General features: G+C 38.2%; 1 non-coding gene and 1 pseudogene across 1 annotated transcript; both read left to right on the top strand.

Moving 5' to 3' along the window:
• Positions 1-599: 599 nt before the first annotated feature.
• LOC136390278 (U6 spliceosomal RNA) lies at positions 600-698 on the top strand (annotated as a pseudogene).
• Positions 699-3475: 2777 nt separating this feature from the next.
• On the top strand, positions 3476-3638 carry LOC136390005 (U1 spliceosomal RNA). Its single transcript, XR_010748536.1, has one exon. It is a non-coding gene; the product is annotated as a U1 spliceosomal RNA (small nuclear RNA).
• Positions 3639-8627: the final 4989 nt, after the last annotated feature.

The raw sequence follows: 8627 nt of genomic DNA, 5'->3' as shown, positions 1-8627 counted from the left end.
CAGAAGTTTAGAAAATTTTTTGATTCTTAGTCACTATAAGATCCAAGAATAATGCATTTATGAGAACAAAATAAGTATTCATAAGATCAAACAATTTAAGAATATGAAAGATTAGGTTTATAATATGATTACCGAATTTAAAATTGCACTGAAGGCAGTACACAGCAAAGTTGGAAGCACAGTTGGTATGGCAGAAAGCAAACTTAGACTTTAACCGAAATAAAGAGATAAAGGATACAAAGGGGAGGAGAATAGGAGAATAAGGAATAGATGCATAGAAGAAAGAGATGTTAGTAAGAATTCTTAAAAGGAAAAGTAACTTATGGAAAATAAGAAATACTCAATTAAATGGAAAAAAATCTTTCTGAACTTAGAATTTAGCATGAGTGGAGAGTAAGGCATAGAGCAGATGAAATAAGATAGGCCATGTGTTGGTAACTGTTGAAGTTGAGAAATGGCTACTATTCTTTCTACATTTGTAAAATGAAAACTATTTTTTGATTTTTGTAGATTTCCATAAGAAACAGAATTTTAAGTTATTATGGGTTTTTCATAATTATGCTATAATACAGATTAATTTTTTTAATTATCAAAATAAAGCACAATGCTCACATAGACTAAAATTGGAATGATACAGAGAAGATCAGCATGGGCCTTGCACAAGGATGACACAAATTTGTGGAGCGTTTCATATTTTTTAAAAATAATAGCAAAAAAATTTTTAATAAAGCACTAAGAAGTGTGGACAAAAAAGGGGCCACATGCTTCTTAAGAGGCCCGTAGCCTTTAGGTCCTCTGGGACCTAAAGTAACCACCTTGGACTGTCTACCAGTGGTGGGAGTCAAATGATTTAACAACTGGTTCTCTGCCCTAATGATCGTTTTAAGTATAAAAAAATATATACTGAAAGGTAGTTTATTATTTCATGCATTTAATACTTAAATAAGAACAATAAAAGAGGCACACAAAACTAGATTATAAGAGTTTTAAAATATTAATAAAAGAATATTAAGTGATACTTGACAAAAAAAAAAACAATAAAACTGTTTTTTAAAGATATTTCCACATTGCTTCTTAATTGGCGTCCTCACTTGCAATTTTTTTCACCTGTGGATGGAATGAACATTACTACAGGCGCTTACAATACACTGTTGTGCAGATGAACATTAAAAAAGAGTAAGGAGGCCCTGGCCAGTTGGCTCAACCATAGAGTGTTGGCCAGGCGTGTGCAAGTCTTGGGTTTGATTCCCAGTCAAGGCACAAAGGAGAAGCACCCATCTGTTTCTCCACCCTTTCCCCTCTCCTTCCTCTCTGTCTCTGTCTTTCCCTCCCACAGCCAAGGCTCCACTGGAGCAAAAGTTGGCCCAGGCACAGGATGGCTCCATGGCCTCCGTCTCAGGTGCTAGAATGGTTCCAACTGCAGCGGAGCAATGCCCTCAATGGGCAGAGCATCACCCCCTGGTGGGCATGCCAGGTGGATCCCAGTCAGGTGCATGCAGGAGTCTGTCTGACTGCCTGCCCACTTCTGACTTTGGAAAAATACCAAAAAAAAAAAAAAAAAAAAAGGTAAGAAATGTAAATTTGTGATTTCCACATTGGGTGACTGCCCAGGCGCCTACCTTAGAGAGAACCCTGATTACAAGTGCCATTTTAACAATGGTTCACCAAACTCAACAAAAAATTAGGTATTGGTTCTGCTGAACTGGTGCGAATCAGCTGAATACCACCACTGGTCTTTATTTTAACTGAGCCTGTCGATTGTCTTTTTACATCTATGACCACATACATACCTTTGGAACGTACCGGTAAGTCTCCTTCGTTCCAGACCCCTCAGAGCACAACCTGCCACCAGAACAGCAGACCACAGAATCTCTCACTGTTATCTTGTTCCCCAAACACCATCGCTATATGCTGCAAATGTTCACCGTTAACTATCCTGAAGTCACCAACATAAAAGAAGTATTTGTTTCTTCATTTAAGTCTTTATCCAACCTCAGAGGTTTTCCCACTTTGCTTTCTTCTGCCTCCCTAATTTGCCACCAATGAATTCCATGTAACTCTCTCCTTTATGTCTCCGCCTTTGGTTCTAATGTGTAAAATAGCTGCATAATTACCATTCTCTAGGCAGGGGTCTCAAACTCAACTCAGCATGTGGGCCGCAGAGCAAGATCACAGCCGTTGGCGGGCCGCACTAGGTCTACAAAAGGCAACTGTTACGCAACACTTTTCTTGAACTTCGTGGATTAGTCTGCAGGCCGCACAAAATTGTTCGGCGGGCCGCAAGTTCGAGACCCCTGCGTCTAGAGGATTTTCTCAATCCATTGAGATTTTGCTTCCCAGCAATTGTCAGTTTGGCTCAAACAAACTCAAAAGCATTCCCTACAGGGTTGGACATTTCTTAAATTGACAGAAGAAATAAAAAACCTATAACCCGCCTGACCAGGCAGTGGCGCAGTGAATAGAGCATTGGACTGGGATGCGGAAGACCCAGGTTCGAGACCCTGAGGTTGCCAGCTTGAGCGCAGGCTCATCTGGCTTGAGCAAAACTCACCAGCTTGGACCCAAGGTCGCTGGCTCGATCAAGGGGTTACTCAGTCTGCTGTAGCCCACGGTCAAGGCACATATGAGAAAGCAATCAATGAACAACTAAGGTGTCGCAACAAAAAACTAATGATTGATGCTTCTCATCTCTCTCCGTTCCTGTCTGTCCCTATCTATCCCTCTCTCTGACTCTCTCTCTGTCTCTGAAAAAAAAAAAAAAAAGATCTGCACCATCTTTATTCTGAGTGACCTGAAGAGTTCAAAAGTCACTGAGTTAGTATAACAAAAAAAAACACCCTATAACCTCACAACCCAGATATTACCCCTGTCAATATTTTCATTATCTATTCTCCTCATACTTTTTCTCTAATCATATATATATATGTTTATAAAATTGTGATCACAATTTTATTTTACACACACTGCTTTGTATCTTGCTTTTCCTTGCCTGATATAATGGAAATATTTTTACTCTCTAATTCCACTTTTTTTTTTTTTTTTTTTTGCATTTTTTTCTGAAGCTGGAAACAGGGAGAGACAGTCAGACAGACTCCTGCATGCACCCGACCGGGATCCACCCGGCACGCCCACCATGGGACGACGCTCTGCCCACCAGGGGGTGATGCTCTGCCCATCCTGGGCGTCGCCATGTTGCGACCAGAGCCACTCTAGCGCCTGGGGCAGAGGCCGCAGAGCCATCCCCAGCGCCCAGGCCATCTTTGCTCCAATGGAGCCTTGGCTGCAGGAGGGGAAGAGAGAGACAGAGAGGAGGCGCGGCGGAGGGGTGGAGAAGCAAATGGGTGCTTCTCCTATGTGCCCTGGCCGGGAATCGAACCCGAGTCCTCCTCACGCTAGGCCGACGCTCTACCGCTGAGCCAACTGGCCAGGGCTAATTCCACATTAACTTGATTAAATCCAGTGAAAGAAGATGTGTATACTTACCTGGCAGGGGAGATAACCATGATCACAAAGGTGGCTTTCCCAGGGTGAGGCTCACTCATTGCACTCCGAGTGTGCTGACCCCTGCGATTTCCCCAAATGTGGGAAACTCGACTGCATAATTTGTGGTAGTGGGGAACTGCATTCATGCTCTCAAAAAAAAAAAAAAAAAAAAAAAAAAGAAGATGTGTGTCGACATTATCCTACAGGCCATACAGACAGGCTTATTATGATTTTGCGGCTAGACTTCAACTAATATAGTAGAGAAACATTTAAATGTAATGCAAAACTTAAACATCATAAGTATATATGGACAATTCAGTGGTTAAAATATAGTACCTTGAATAGAAAGAAATAGGATTAAGGAAATCTGTGTGCTTGTGTGCAAGCAATTGAAATCAAGCTTGGCTAACATAAGCATAGAGGAATTTATTGGAAGGGTGTCGGGCAGCTCACAAAATTGATGAGAAGCCTGGAAGAAGAGATTCAGAAAACAGGCAAAAGCCAAGGACACCTAGCCAAAGAAACCACAACTCAGACAGTAACAAAGGAAAAGCCTGGTTAGGGCCCTGGAAGAGGTCACACAACAGGACACAACTGCCAGGAGACACAACACCATTGCAGAATCTTGCTACCTTTGCTATCACAAGTAAATCGAAAATGTTTCTGCATCTGTGTGTTAGTCCCTCAGGACTGAAGCCTTGAGCTGCAGTGTCCAAATCCTGGAGCCTAGAATAGGTGCCCTTTCCTTGGCCGCCCCTAGGCTGGGAAAGGGAAATCACCCCTTTGGTTTTAGCAGTGAAAGGCAGGCTCCTGCATCTCACTAGGGTTGCACACAATAGGGAATTACTCCTGAATAGAAAGTAGATGGGGGAGGAAGACATATATATTATGTCTGTTTTACATGATACTATAGAGAGAGAGAGAAGATAGATGGGGAGGAATACATATACATATATAATAATATATATGTATTAATATATACATACATAAATGCAAGTACAAAGGTACATATATATACATATGTAGAGAGAGAAATACAGTCTTAACATTTATTATTATGTGATCTTGACCTAATCCTTGACTATTAATATTCTCCTCTAAATTATGAGAACAATATTTGCTCCTACTAGCTTGGTTGATATGTTGTAAAGACAAATGATTTAATATCTGCTAACGACACTAAACACCTTAGGGGAAAAATACATTATAGGTACAAGTTGTTTTAATCAAGGAAACTATAATTAATAAAGATCATAATATCTGCTGTGCTTCAGACATAGATAACAATAAATGTTACTAATTCAGAGATCCTGGAAACGATCTTCAGGTATTTTGCTTTAACAACAGTACTCTATATAAACTTAATTCTTAAAACTGTATTCATTTTGAGTTAACTCTTTCAACTTTGTTCGTAGGAAATACAGTCGCAGGGTTTGGGATTCGAGAGGGGAAGAAGGACGCACAGGCTGTGCAGTTGGTTGGAGCTGTTACATTCATTTCACAATCTGTGAAGGAGTGGATTGCCCTCCCGAATGGTAATGGAAAATTAGTTTCTTTATTTCTTCATTAAGACTGTGGGAGGAAAATTAATACTCTCTTACGCTTTTCCAAATTAATAGAATATGTCTTTATTAAAATGATGAATGTACATGCCTACTTTCTTTTTGGTTGAGAGACTCTCTAACTCATAGAAGAACTGAATTTAGAGCTGAGCCTTAGAAATCATCCTGTTAAGGAAATGGAGATTCAGGGAGACTAAATTAGTTACCCAAGGTCACACAATTAAGTAAGGACAGAGCAAGACTAGAAACTTTGGCCTCTGACTCTTCATCCAGTGCTCTTTCAAATTCATCAAGCCATTTAAAAGGGGGGGGATTAGTTTAGTATACTTTACATAGTGTTAGTGTGTCTAATGTTTTTGGTTCCTACACCCTGAGGTATAATAATCCCTTATGCAAAAGAATAAAAGAAAATTTATACCTTTTCCCAGTTTTCTTTTTATGAGGTTCAGGTGGAAAGAAATAAACCCCTATCTTGGAAAAGGTCAACTTTGGGCAAAATAAATATGAAGTCAGCTCTTTCTTCACCGCCCCCCTTCCCCATTTTATAGTCTTATATAATCCCAGGTTCCCAATTAACTCATTTCTCACCCTACCGCCTGTCTTCATGAAAACTCTGAGATTTTATTTTACTATTTCATGCATAAACAGTATTTGTCTCTCTTTCTCACACACATACATTCCTGGGTGTTCCCACTACCCATTTTAGGAACCTTGGAAACATTATGCTAAGTGAAAGAAGCCAGTCCTAGACGGCTACATATTGTTTGTTTCATTTATACAAAATGTCCACAATAAGCAAATCCATAGAGACAGAAAGTTAATTAGTAATAACCAGGTGTTGGAGAGAGGGAAAATGGGGAGTAACTGCTAGTTGGTATGGGGTTTATTTGGGGGTGATAAAAATATTCTGGATCTTAAATAGTTGTGATAGTTTCACAACCTTGTGAATATAATAAAAACACTGAATTTCACATGTTCCAAAGGTGAATTTTATGGTGTATAAATTTTATCTTAATTTCAAAATTTTTAACATAAAGTAAGTATGTATTGAGCCTTCCTCCAAAGTTAAAATCTGCCAACATAAAGTTCACTCTGACTTTGAGATTAAATAAATTCAATCATAACTAAAAGTGAACATTTTTGTTTGTAGTACTCTCCCTTTTCTAATAACTATTTTGAAGAGTAACACCTTTGATATTGTACATTTATTTAGTAAGACCTATTCTTCCAGATTGTGATTGTTCACAGAAATACTATTCATGATAGTTAAAAATGGAAGGATCCCAAATGCCTATCAACTGGTGAATAAATAAAATGGGATATATCACACAATGGAATATTTTTCCACCATAAAAAGGAATGAAATGCTGATACGTGCTATAACATGGATGAAACTTGCAAACATATGCTAAGAGGAAGAAGTCAACCACAAAAGGCCATGTATTGTATGGTTCCATTTATAAAAAATGTCCAAAATAGGCAAAACCACAATGACAGAAACAGATTAGTGGTTGCCAGGAGTAAAAAGCAGGGGGGATGAGAAGTGACTTTTTAAGAGGTAAGGAGGCTCTTTATGGAATGATGACAGTGTCTAGATTTAGATAGTAGTGATGGTTGCACAATATTGTAAATATACTAATTCTCACTGAATCCTACACTTAAAATGGTTAAAATTATAAATTTATGTTATGTGAATTCTATCTTAATTTTTAAAAAGTAATTTATATTACTATTTCTCTTTGTATCCCCTTTTTTTTTCATGGCACAAACACACACTAATTACTAAGGTCAGTGCCCCTGACTAAATACAACCATTTTCATCTCATGGCACAAATAAATTAGTTACTAAGGAAGAAGAGGTCAGGGCCCTTTTTCTTTAGTAATTAGTTTATGAGTGCGTGAGAAACAAAGGTTGAAAATCACTGCTCTAAAGGACTTAATGACATATCATTAAGAGAGTGATTTAATTTTTTTTTAATTTATTGATTTGAGAGAACCAACATTCATTGGTTGATTCTTGTATGTGCCCTAACCAGGGATCGAACCGCAACTGTGGTACATTGGAACAACTGTTTAACCAATTGAACTACCCAGCCAGGTCAGAGAGTGATTTTTTTATAAGAAAGATATTTGCCTGACCAGGCGGTGGCGCAGTGAATAGAGTGTCGGACTGGGATGCAGAAGGATCCGGTTCGAGACCCCGAGGTCGCCAGCTTGAGCGCTGGCTCATCTGGTTTGAGCAAAAGCTCACCAGCTTGGATCCAAGGTCGCTAGCTCAAGCAAGGGGTTACTCGATCTGCTGAAGGCCCGCAGTCAAGGCACATATGAGAAAGCAATCAATGAACAACTAAGGTCTTACAACGAAAAACTGATGATTGATGCTTCTCATATCTTTCCGTTCCTGTCTGTCTGTCCCTGTCTATCCCTCTCTCTGACTCTCTCTCTGTTCCTGTAAAAAAGAAAGAAAGAAAGAAAGAAAGAAAGAAAGAAAGAAAGAAAGAAAGAAAGAAAGAAAGAAAGATATTTAATATGACCTTAAATACAAGAGTGAAATGACGCAAATAACTTCTATAAATTATAGTGATTACAATTTGCATGCAGAACAAACCATAGATACTTAAATGGTAATTTATTGTCCAAGAATAGACTAAGCCCAACCAAAACAAAACAGTTCCAACAATCTTAAGATTACGCTTGGCTAAAATACACTCCAGCAAAAATATTAACAGGGAACTCAAAAAAGAAAACCTATTTATATAAATATCCAGTTAGTATGTAAAAAAGAAAGCTAAATAAAACAAGAAGGTATTTTTAAACCATTGTTTAATGTTTTTTTTTTTTTTTTTTTTTTTTTAAATTTTTTTAATTTTATTTATTTATTTATTCATTTTTAGAGAGGAGAGACAGAGAGGTAGCGAGAGGAGGGAGAGACAGAGAGAAGGAGGGAGGAGCTGGAAGCATCAACTCCCATATGTGCTTTGACCAGGCAAGCCCAGGGTTTCGAACCGGCGACCTCAGCATTTCCAGGTCGACGCTTTATCCACTGCGCCACCACAGGTCAGGCCCATTGTTTAATGTTAATATCCATAGTTGACAAGGAGAAATTATAGTCTTGCTTGTCATTTCCCATTTTATATAGGTGAACCTATACATTTATAATTCTTTTACAGCATGTATAATATATACATATATTTATGCCTAGAAAAAAGCCTGGAATGATGTACTCCAAGTGGTATACCTGGAAGTGGAATTAGACATTGTTCCTCCTTGTCCTTATCCCCTAATAAACATGAGGATTGGTTTTGTAATAGAAAATAATAGAAGTATTTTTTAACTTTTTGAAAAGTCCTGGGGCAACGGGAACCCATTCACATTGTTGAAGTCAACTTGTTAACTAAAAAAAACTTTTATGAACTAAGTAGAACTTTATTGAGCTTTTTAGTGGCATAGCTAGAAAATGATAACTAGGTAAAATATAGAAATAATTGAGAAGACATTACACCTGCAATTAGAGAATGATTCATGAGATCATGATCGTGAGGTTGACACATGAGATACTATCTTTACAAATCAGCAGTAAAA

Source organism: Saccopteryx leptura, chromosome 1 (assembly GCF_036850995.1).
Source record: "Saccopteryx leptura isolate mSacLep1 chromosome 1, mSacLep1_pri_phased_curated, whole genome shotgun sequence".
Lineage (NCBI taxonomy): Eukaryota > Metazoa > Chordata > Mammalia > Chiroptera > Emballonuridae > Saccopteryx > Saccopteryx leptura.
The sequence above is the reverse complement of the archived record's forward strand: the minus strand, read 5'-3'. Positions and strand labels throughout refer to the sequence as shown.